The sequence below is a fragment of the Xiphias gladius genome, unplaced genomic scaffold (genome assembly GCF_016859285.1).
Source record: "Xiphias gladius isolate SHS-SW01 ecotype Sanya breed wild unplaced genomic scaffold, ASM1685928v1 HiC_scaffold_630, whole genome shotgun sequence".
In the NCBI taxonomy this organism is placed as follows: Eukaryota; Metazoa; Chordata; class Actinopteri; order Istiophoriformes; family Xiphiidae; genus Xiphias; species Xiphias gladius.
The window spans coordinates 1-10,000 of NW_024402333.1; the positions used below are offsets into that span (position 1 = coordinate 1).

The window sequence follows — 10,000 nt, forward strand, 5'->3', positions numbered from 1 at the left end:
AGAGCAGTTTCTTACATCATTAATAGATAAGTCAGCAGACATTTTGATCTTAAATACAACAATTATTATTTGGCAGATCGTCACATAAGTTTCAGTTGCTAGGTAGTTAATTTCCTCCCAAGGCTCAGAGTTTCTCTGTATGTCTGCAGTCTCAAACACAATTTGAGAACTGAAACCTTCAAAGTTTAAAGAAATCCAGGCCTTCAACCAGCTGCAGCACATCAAGCAGCGTTCAGTTAGATTAACTTGCTTTCAGTTAACTGCTGTTTTAAGTAACGAAGAAATAAACACACGATTTAAAAATCTTTTAAAATGTGATTATTACAAGTACCATCAATTGTAACAGAATATCTGAATTCAACTATTTTAAATTTTAACAATATTTAAAAAGTCAACAGCAGTGAAGACTTTATGCAAATCAGTTGAGGGAGTCCAATTATAGAAAAACAAATCTGCAGGATCCTTCAAAGCAAACATGTAAAAATATAACAAATAAAAAAATTATAGTTTTTTTAATTCATTCAGATAAATCAATGCATTTACACTTCTTAAATCAGTATTTGTTAAGTGTTAAAATGGTGCTTTATTTTCTGTTATGCTGTTTCAGTCTCTTGAATTTGACTCTAAAAGCAGAATGTGATGTAGGTGGAGCTCACTGTAAACAAATCCTATCAGGGATCCAGTTTACATCATATTTAAGGAGGATTCATGGATTTGAAGACGTAATAAACACACTGTCAACATGGCTGACAGAAAGCTGACACTCCTGGTGGTGGTTGTGTAGTTTCAATTGGTACTGAAGGTCAGACCATAACATAGTCTGACCCAGCAGTTAAAAGACCTGGAGAATCCCTCAGACTCACCTGCACAACATCTGGGTTTAAGTTTGGAAGCTCTGAGTGGAACTGGATCAGACAGGCTCCTGGTAATGGACTGGAGTGGACTGCTTATATAGACACTTATAGTTCTCCTATGTGTTACTCCCCGTCAGTCCAGGGTAGATTCACCATCTCCAGAGACGACTCCAGCAGTAAAGTCTATCTACAGATCAACAGTTTGAAAACCGAGGACACAGCAGTGTATTAATGTGCCAGAGAGACACAGTGAGAGACAGTAACAGGAGAGATAAGAAAACTACTTCCTCTATTTACCACCACAACAAGGAACATTCAGTTTTCTCCATATTACATTTACTGCAATGCTAATTTCAGACATAATGTTTTAGTATCACTGCAAGAATCCCAGCTATTACATCATATTATATTAATTCTAAGCATATTAATAACAATTATTTCAATCAATAGACTTAAATTTAACTAATGTTTTCATTTCAAACTGATCTCCAAAAATAATTGACTCACATTCATGTGACCATGATCTGCCAGGTCTCTGTGGAAACTCAGTAATCTTCCTTGTGACACAGGATGACAGAGATCAGTGGACACACAGTTTAACATGACGACAATTGAACAGGGCTGCTGCTTAGATGGTGAATATTTGCCTATTCACAGATTTAGAGTTCTGTCTTCAGACATCTGCTAAAGTATAGCGAGTGACTCTTTTCTTTTTTGTCTTTTTTGTCATGTTTATTCACTATACACATGTGAGAAAGTGGTCAAACACAATGAAAAAAGGAGAAAAAATAAACATCTTCATCATCATCATTGTTGCTGTCTCAATCTGTTTTAAAGTATCTGTCTATTTAGACCATATATTGGAGTTCTACTTTAAACCTTTAGAGGGCAGTTAAAGCCTTTTTTTCTCTCCTTTTTTTTTGGATGTACATCTTTTACGTACAAGTGCAAATCTCCAACCATCAACAGGAAACACAAGTCTTCATAATGTTCACATGATTTTGTTGTTCCTTTACCAAGAATGTGTTACTTAACAAAATTAAATTTCAGCTATTATTTGTCAAAGACTTTGTTTCATGAGCAAAAACAATTCCTACTTTGATTTAGGAAACTCTGACATGTATTAATTTAGAGTTGGCTTCAAAATGCTGCAAAACCTTTACTTTAATATTTGTTCCGTGTTGATTTTTCTTGTGTGTGCTGTACTTTTGCTTATATATTCTATTTTGGGGGAACTTTTTGAGACAAAAGTCTAATTTTAAGGGAAAAAAAAATAACAAAAAAAACATTTAATGTTAAAGAAACTTCGACATCAGGAGAGAATACAAGCTCAGAAAGAAAATTAAATTCAGATTTCATCAATCAAATTAATTTACTTGAATATAAGCTGTCCTTGTTCAACAGTAAGAAGAAAACGATTGCCAAGTCCTCTCCAACTCTCTCCTCCCTGTGAGGAGGAGTCAATTCAAAACTCAGATGTCTTCCACCTCTACTTATCTGACGGCAGAGAGGGAGACAGAGGACAGTGGACACAGTTTAACATGATGGACTACAGGACAGGGCTTCTGCTTTTAACTGTCTGCTGGGCAGGTGAAGAGTTTCACTGATGCTGATCTTAAATAATTTCTATTTGAGTTTCTATCTTAATACATATGATGTTTCCTTTTAATCTTGACAGGTGTCGATGCTCAGACTCTGACAGAATCTGAACCAGTGGTTAAAAGGCCTGGAGAATCCCACAAACTGACCTGTACAGCCTCTGGATTCACATTCAGCAGCTAGCTATGGCCTGGATCAGACAGGCTCCTGGAAAAGGACTGGAGTGGATTGCTCGTATCAGTAGCGGTGGTGGTAGCACTTACTACTCTCAGTCAGTCCAAGGCCGGTTTACCATCTCCAGAGACAACAGCAGACAGCAGCTGTATCTGCAGATGAACAGTCTGAGCACTGAAGATTCTGCTGTTTATTATTGTGCTCGAGACTCACAGTGACTGGAGTTGGTTCAGCAGCTGTACAAAAACCTTCAGTACTTATATGCAAGATGTATATGCTGCAAAACAGGAAAAATAGAACCAAAAAAGTTCAGCACTTAATAAGGAAAAACATGAACACACACATATCGACACACACAAACACATACACCGTCTCACAACACAACAATAATATTCCCACTCAGATATCTGTGTCAGAGCTTAACTCCAGAAGTAAATGTTTTCTTTTCATGAAAAAAATCATACACACATACATACTGAATGAAGATTATTTTAAAAAAAAAGACTAAACCCAAACTTCATTTTCCATTCCATCCATCTGTCCATCAATTCAGTTTGTTGTTACAGACATTTGTTGTTGTGTCTGTGCTGGATGGTGTACTGGCATTCACTGGGGGAAACCTCCTGGACGGCTGATCATTCCAAGACATTTCCCCAGTGTTAACAGTATTTCAGATTGTGCAGTTAAACACACAAACATACACTAATATACTATATCAGTTGCAGAGCTTCAAACCATTTCTCTATATGTTGGTGCTACACAAGCGGTAGTTGTATTGTGATGAAGCAGAGAGATGGCAAATGAGGACAGATTGAGTTTCATGCGCATCATTTCTGTAACGGCCGTACGCTGCAGGTTAAGGAAGAAAAAAGAGGTCATTGGGTTTTGTTTAATTTACAGCAGCCCCAGCCTTTACAAACCTCTTTATTCTGATAGTAAGGTGGTATGTTGGCTCAGTGTCAAGCACTCTCACCTCACAGCAAGAACGTCTTGTGTATGTGTAAGAGCTAATAGATGAAACATTAACTGAGATCCAGCTGAGGAGGAGTTAATGCAAAACTCAGATTTCCTCCACCTCTACTTATCTGACTGCAGAGAGGACGACAGAGGACAGTGGACACACAGTTTAACATGATGGACTACAGGACAGGGCTGCTGCTTTTAACTGTCTGCTGGGCAGTCGAAAATATTTAATGAACTTCATTTGACACAGCGTTAATCACCGTTTGACATAATGTAACCATCTTAAATCATGTGAAGTTGTCTTTTTCATCTTGACAGGTGTTGATGCTCGGACTCTGACAGAATCTGAACCAGTGGTTACAAAGCCTGGACACAGGCAGATACTGTGTTCACCCTCAAGGGGCTTCTAGATCATGAGTCAAAATATAATTCTATTCTGTCTTAAATTGATGTTATTTTTAATAAAAATTAAACATTCATCATTAACTTACAAAAATAACATTTTAGGACATATAGCACATAAGAAAATGTCTGACTGAAACGGTCCCTTCCTCGCAAAACATCCAAGGACAGAAATACAACATTTACACATTTCAGCCATAATAATGTACAGTATATATTATTTGGTATGTAAAGTCAGTTACATTATGGCAGTGAAAAGCAGTTTCCATTTAAAAAAAAACACTAGAGGGAAGCAGTGTCAAGTTTATCTGGCCTCTGTAACTATGAGGAAATACTTGTCTCCGCTTATCTCATCGATCTTAACTCACTAACACTCAAACCCTGGACTTAACTAGAGATTTATATTCAAATCAAATTCTAACAACTGTACCTGTGAAAAACTGGTCAAACACAATAGAAAAATGAGAAATGCTGAAACACTGATCAACGTCTTTATTGTTGGTGTCTCAGTCTGGTTCTTAACTCTCTGTCTCTCTGAGTCCAGCACTGATCTTCTTCTGAGCTTTAGTCTTTATGTCTCTTTACCTTTCAGCTCTGTCTCTCCAAAATCTCAGACTGGTCAAAATGCAAATTCGCACAATGATGCACAGTCCCCACCCATTCAGCCTGCTCAGCATATAGAGTATATTCTTCATTTCAGCCTTTGTAGTCGCAGACTCAGCCAAGTTTCCACCACGACAGTTGTGCTAAGTGTCCTCCTCTTGGCTCTCCTTTCAGGTGAGTGCAGTCGGTATCCAGCAGAGCAGGAGAGAAGGAGCTCCGGAGGTCTGCTGGCTTCCTGTCATCTAAACTCTGTGTCTTTTTCAGCTTCTAAGCCCCAGTCCCTCACCTCCTCAGAGCCAGTGGTCCACAGAGCAGGAGAATCGGTCCCTCTGTCCTGTAAAGTGGAAGGACTTGCTCTTTTTTGGACAGTTTATCCTGAAACATTTAATCATCTAACGGGAGCAGATCTTTAAATACCTTTGAATATGCCCATAGGCTAAGATGCCTCTTTCATTCCCAACACTTACACTGAATTTAAACAATCTTAGAAATCATGTAGTAGATTGTACTCTGCATTTTTATGCACACACACACACACACACACACACACACACAAATCGGTCACGCCTTGTCCTGATTATTCACCTTAGTTAATTCAGAGTTTCCTGACACTCTTTTTGCATTTGTTGAGTTGTCTTGCATTTTTTTTTTTCCCTGAGATTTGTGAATTTCCTGCTAAGGTGCCTGATAAAAGCCTGTTTACTTGTCTGCAGCCTGACTGACATAGAGCCTCCGATATTCTAACTCCACACTCATTGTGAATCATATCATTTAAAATAAATGCCACAAAAGCATTTTGTAGCGTTCAGACTTCACCACAACAACAGGTTATTCCTTTTTTATTGATTTGAGTTATTATTTGAGTTCGCAATCACTTCTGCAACAAAGCATCTGACATAATCAACTGAAAGACAGATAATGACAAGAGTCAGAATCATTTAATTCTTGTTCTTGTCAGGAGTCTTGAACAGTTATGATGTCAGCCATTAATAAGGCTGCGGTTTCAGTGTTTTTGATTGAATAGATTCATTGTTTGTTCATTTCCTAAAGAAATACGTCAATAAAAATAAAACTTTAACAATGATGTATGACAATATATCCATAAACGCTTAATGCAAAAATGACCAGATCACAGTGAAGGCAGTGGTTTCTCTTATTTCATTTATTCAGGTGATATTGTTCTTTGCCACCTTTGCTCAGTCACAGCTGCCTTTGTTGCCCTTTGCCAACAAGTTTTACTCTATAACCCATGTTTCTCTTTGTATGATAATCTTTCAGTATGTATGTTGCAGTCCTCTGACATTTTCTGTTACTGAGAGTTATATTAACGTGTCAAAATATTCTTCTTTTTAATGTGGCATGTATTAAAATTGGAGTTGGTACTGTAGAAGTATGCCTGGAGAGAGGCCTGGAGTTAGACAAGGCCTCTGAGAAGCGGTTGACAGTCCTGGGACAGTATGTGTGTTGGGACAAACATCTCACACATTTTAATGTGCCTCATTCAAAACAATATAGTCACAAATTAACTTGAAATGAACTGACCTGTGTAGACTAATCATTGCATCCCCAGTTTCACCAAGCAACAACTGATTAAATCCTGTCATTTCCTCCCTGTGAGGAGGAGCCAATGCAAAACTCGGATGTCTTCCACCTCTACTTAACTGACTGCAGAGAGGACGACAGAGGACAGTGGACACACAGTTTAACATGATGGACTATAGGACAGGGCTGCTGCTTTTAACTGTCTGCTGGGCAGGTGAAGAGTTTCACTGATGCTGATCTTAAATAATTTCTATTTGAGTTTCTATCTTAATACATATGATGTTTCCTTTTAATCTTGACAGGTGTTGATGCTCAGACTCTGACAGAATCTGTACCAGTGGTTAAAAGGCCTGGAGAATCCCACAAACTGACCTGTACAGCCTCTGGATTCACATTCAGCAGCTTCTGGATGGCCTGGATCAGACAGGCTCCTGGAAAAGGACTGGAGTGGATTGCTGCTGTTGATACTGATAGCAGCACTGCCTACTCTCAGTCAGTCCAAGGCCGTTTACCATCTCCAGAGACAACAGCAGACAGCAGCTTTATCTGCAGATGAACAGTCTGAAGACTGAAGATTCTGCTGTTTATTATTGTGCTGGAGACTCACAGTGACTGGAGTTGGTTCAGCAGCTGTACAAAAACCTACTGTCCTCATCTTTACCATTAGTTATCTCACATGATTACTATGTCCATAGTTCAAGTAATTCAAGAAAATGATAGAATAAAGTTACACCAAACACTTTGGGAACCAATAATAGAAATATTAATAGAAAAATATTTTTAAACAGAGATACAAATGTAGAAATCATATTATTAGAAAGGCATCTTGCTTAACAGAGCTTCATTAAAACGACTCCTCGACTGAGACAGTAGCTGAGCAATAAACAGTTTGTGTAGTTAAATGATTTTGCTGTTTGTCTCACATGAGATTAACAAGTCTTTTTATTTGTCTTATTTTTCAGGAGATTGGAGTGCTTTTAAAATGACAGAATAAACATGATAGTGCAAAGACTGGAGTTTACAGAATAAATGGAGGTTCAACCTGTTGTTTCTGACGTACTCTGACTTAACTGTCCTTAACTGTAATGTTTTTACTTTTTTCTTCTTCTTCTCAAATTTGATTTTAAAAAAAGAGCACTTTCTTACACATCATTAATAGATAAGTCAGCAGACATTTTTTTCTTAAATTACAACAATTATTATTTTGCATATCGTCACATAAGTTTAAGTTGCTAGGTAGTTCATTTCCTCCCAAGGCTCAGAGTTTCTCTGTATGTCTGCAGTCTTAAACACAGTTTGAGAACTGAAACCTTCAGAAGTTTAAAGAAATCCAGGCCTTCAACCAGCTGCAGCACATCAAGCGGCGTTCAGTTAGATTAACTTGCTTTCAGTTAACTGCTGTTTTACGTAACACGAAGAAATAAACACACACGATTTAAAAAATCTTTTAAAATGTGATTATTACAAGTACAATCAATTGTAACAGAATATCTGAATTCAACTATTTTAAATTTTAACAATAATTAAAAAGTCAACAGCAGTGAAGACTTTATGCAAATCAGTTGAGGGAGTCCAATTATAGAAAAAAAAATCTGCAGGATCCTTCAAAGCAAACATGTAAAAAAATAAAAAATATATAATTTTTCTATTTATTCAGATAAATCAATGCATTTACACGTCTTAAATCAGTATTTGTTATTTGTTAAAATGGTGCTTTATTTTCTGTTATGCTGTTTCAGTCTCTTGAATTTGACTCTAAAAGCAGAATGTGATGTAGGTGGAGCTCACTGTAAACAAATCCTAACAGGGATCCAGTTTACATCTTATTTAAGGAAGATTCATGGATTTGAAGACATAATAAACACACTGTCAACATGGCTGACAGAAAGCTGACACTCCTGGTGGTGGTTGTGTAGTTTCAATTGGTACTGAAGGTCAGACCATAACATAGTCTGACCCAGCAGTTAAAAGACCTGGAGAATCCCTCAGACTCACCTGCACAACATCTGGGTTTAAGTTTGGAAGCTCCGAGTGGAACTGGATCAGACAGGCTCCTGGTAATGGACTGGAGTGGACTGCTTATATAGACACTTATAGTTGTCCTATGTATTACCTACCGTCAGTCCAGGGTAGATTCTCCATCTCCAGAGACGACTCCAGCAGTAAAGTCTATATGCAGATGAACAGTTTGAAAACCGAGGACACAGCAGTGTATTAATGTGCCAGAGAGACACAGTGAGAGACAGTAACAGGAGAGATAAGAAATCTACTTCCTCTATTTACCACCACAAGTAGGAACATTCATTTTTCTCCGTATTACATTTATTGCAATGCTAATTTCAGACAATATGTTTTATTATCACTGCAAGAATCCCAGCTATTACATCATATTATATTAATTCTGAGCACATTAATAACAATTATTTCAATCAATAGACTTAAATTTACGTAATGTTTTCATTTCAAACTGATCTCCAAAATAAGGTTAGGCACATAAAAAACATCCTGTGCTGAAAACAGAAATTCCAACAATTATTTGAACTGGTTGAGTTTTTTTTTTAATTGCAGGAATTTGAGTGAGTCATGAAACGACTCTCAATAAACTATTTAAATATAAATATCAGGCAGGTTTTAAGCCTCATTGAAAGACAATTAAAAGGGACATTGGAAAAACCTCCAGATGTTAATTACACAATAGCAGTTTTTGGAAAATAAATCCTACAAAGTTAATTCCAGACTCCAAACTGAACCAAAGATTTTCTTAAAACATTTAAGTGTTTTTATTCTTTATATTATAATATCAATAATATTAATGATAATAGGTTCCTTTATTTAGCTCCACATTGACTCACATTCATGTGACCATGATCTGCCAGGTCTCTGTGGAAACTCAGTAATCTTCCTTGTGACACAGGATGACAGAGATCAGTGGAAACGTAGTTTAACATGACGGACAATTGAACAGGGCTGCTGCTTAGATGGTGAATATTTGCCTATTCACAGATTTAGAGTTCTGTCTTCAGACATCTGCTAAAGTATAGCGAGTGACTCTTTTCTTTTTTGTCTTTTTTGTCATGTTTATTCACTATACACATGTGAGAAAGTGGTCAAACACAATGAAAAAAGGAAAAACTAAACATCTTCATCATCATCATTGTTGCTGTCTCAATCTGTTTTAAAGTATCTGTCTATTTAGACCATATATTGGAGTTCTAATTTAAACCTTTGGAGGGCAGTTAAAGCCTTTTTTTCTCTCCTTTTTTTTTGGATTTACATCTTTTATGTACAAGTGCAAATCTCCAACCATCAACAGGAAACACAAGTCTTCATAATGTTCACATGATTTTGTTGTTCCTTTACTTTCTTGAAAGAAAAGAAATGTAATTATTCAACAATATTCAAATGAAATTTCCTCGTAAGGAAGTGAAGTATGTGTGTATGTCAGTGAGACGACAGAAAATAACATCAGTTCAGCTTCAACGTCAAACATGTTCTCTGTAGCTCTGATCCAGCTGCCGGCAGCTGGATCCTGTGAGGAGCTTTCAGTGGATTCACACTAATAAAAACCTTAGATTCACTGAAGAGTCAGATGAATGATGGAGATAATGTTGATAATCTATTCCAGACTTTGACATTTACATGTTTTTACTCAGTGTAAGTTATGTACACTTTAAAATTCCCTTTGTAGACTTCAACCAAGAATGTGTTACTTAACAAAATTAAATTTCAGCTATTATTTGTCAAAGAGTTTGTTTCATGAGCAAAAACAATTCCTACTTTGATTTAGGAAACTCTGACATGTATTAATTTAGAGTTGGCTTCAAAATGCTGCAAAACCTTTACTTTAATTTTTGTTCCGTGTT

The 10,000-nt window shown here is 36.8% G+C and overlaps 1 pseudogene; it reads left to right on the forward strand.

Moving 5' to 3' along the window:
* Nucleotides 1–2,395: 2,395 nt before the first annotated feature.
* On the forward strand, nucleotides 2,396–6,728 carry LOC120787778 (annotated as a pseudogene).
* Nucleotides 6,729–10,000: the final 3,272 nt, after the last annotated feature.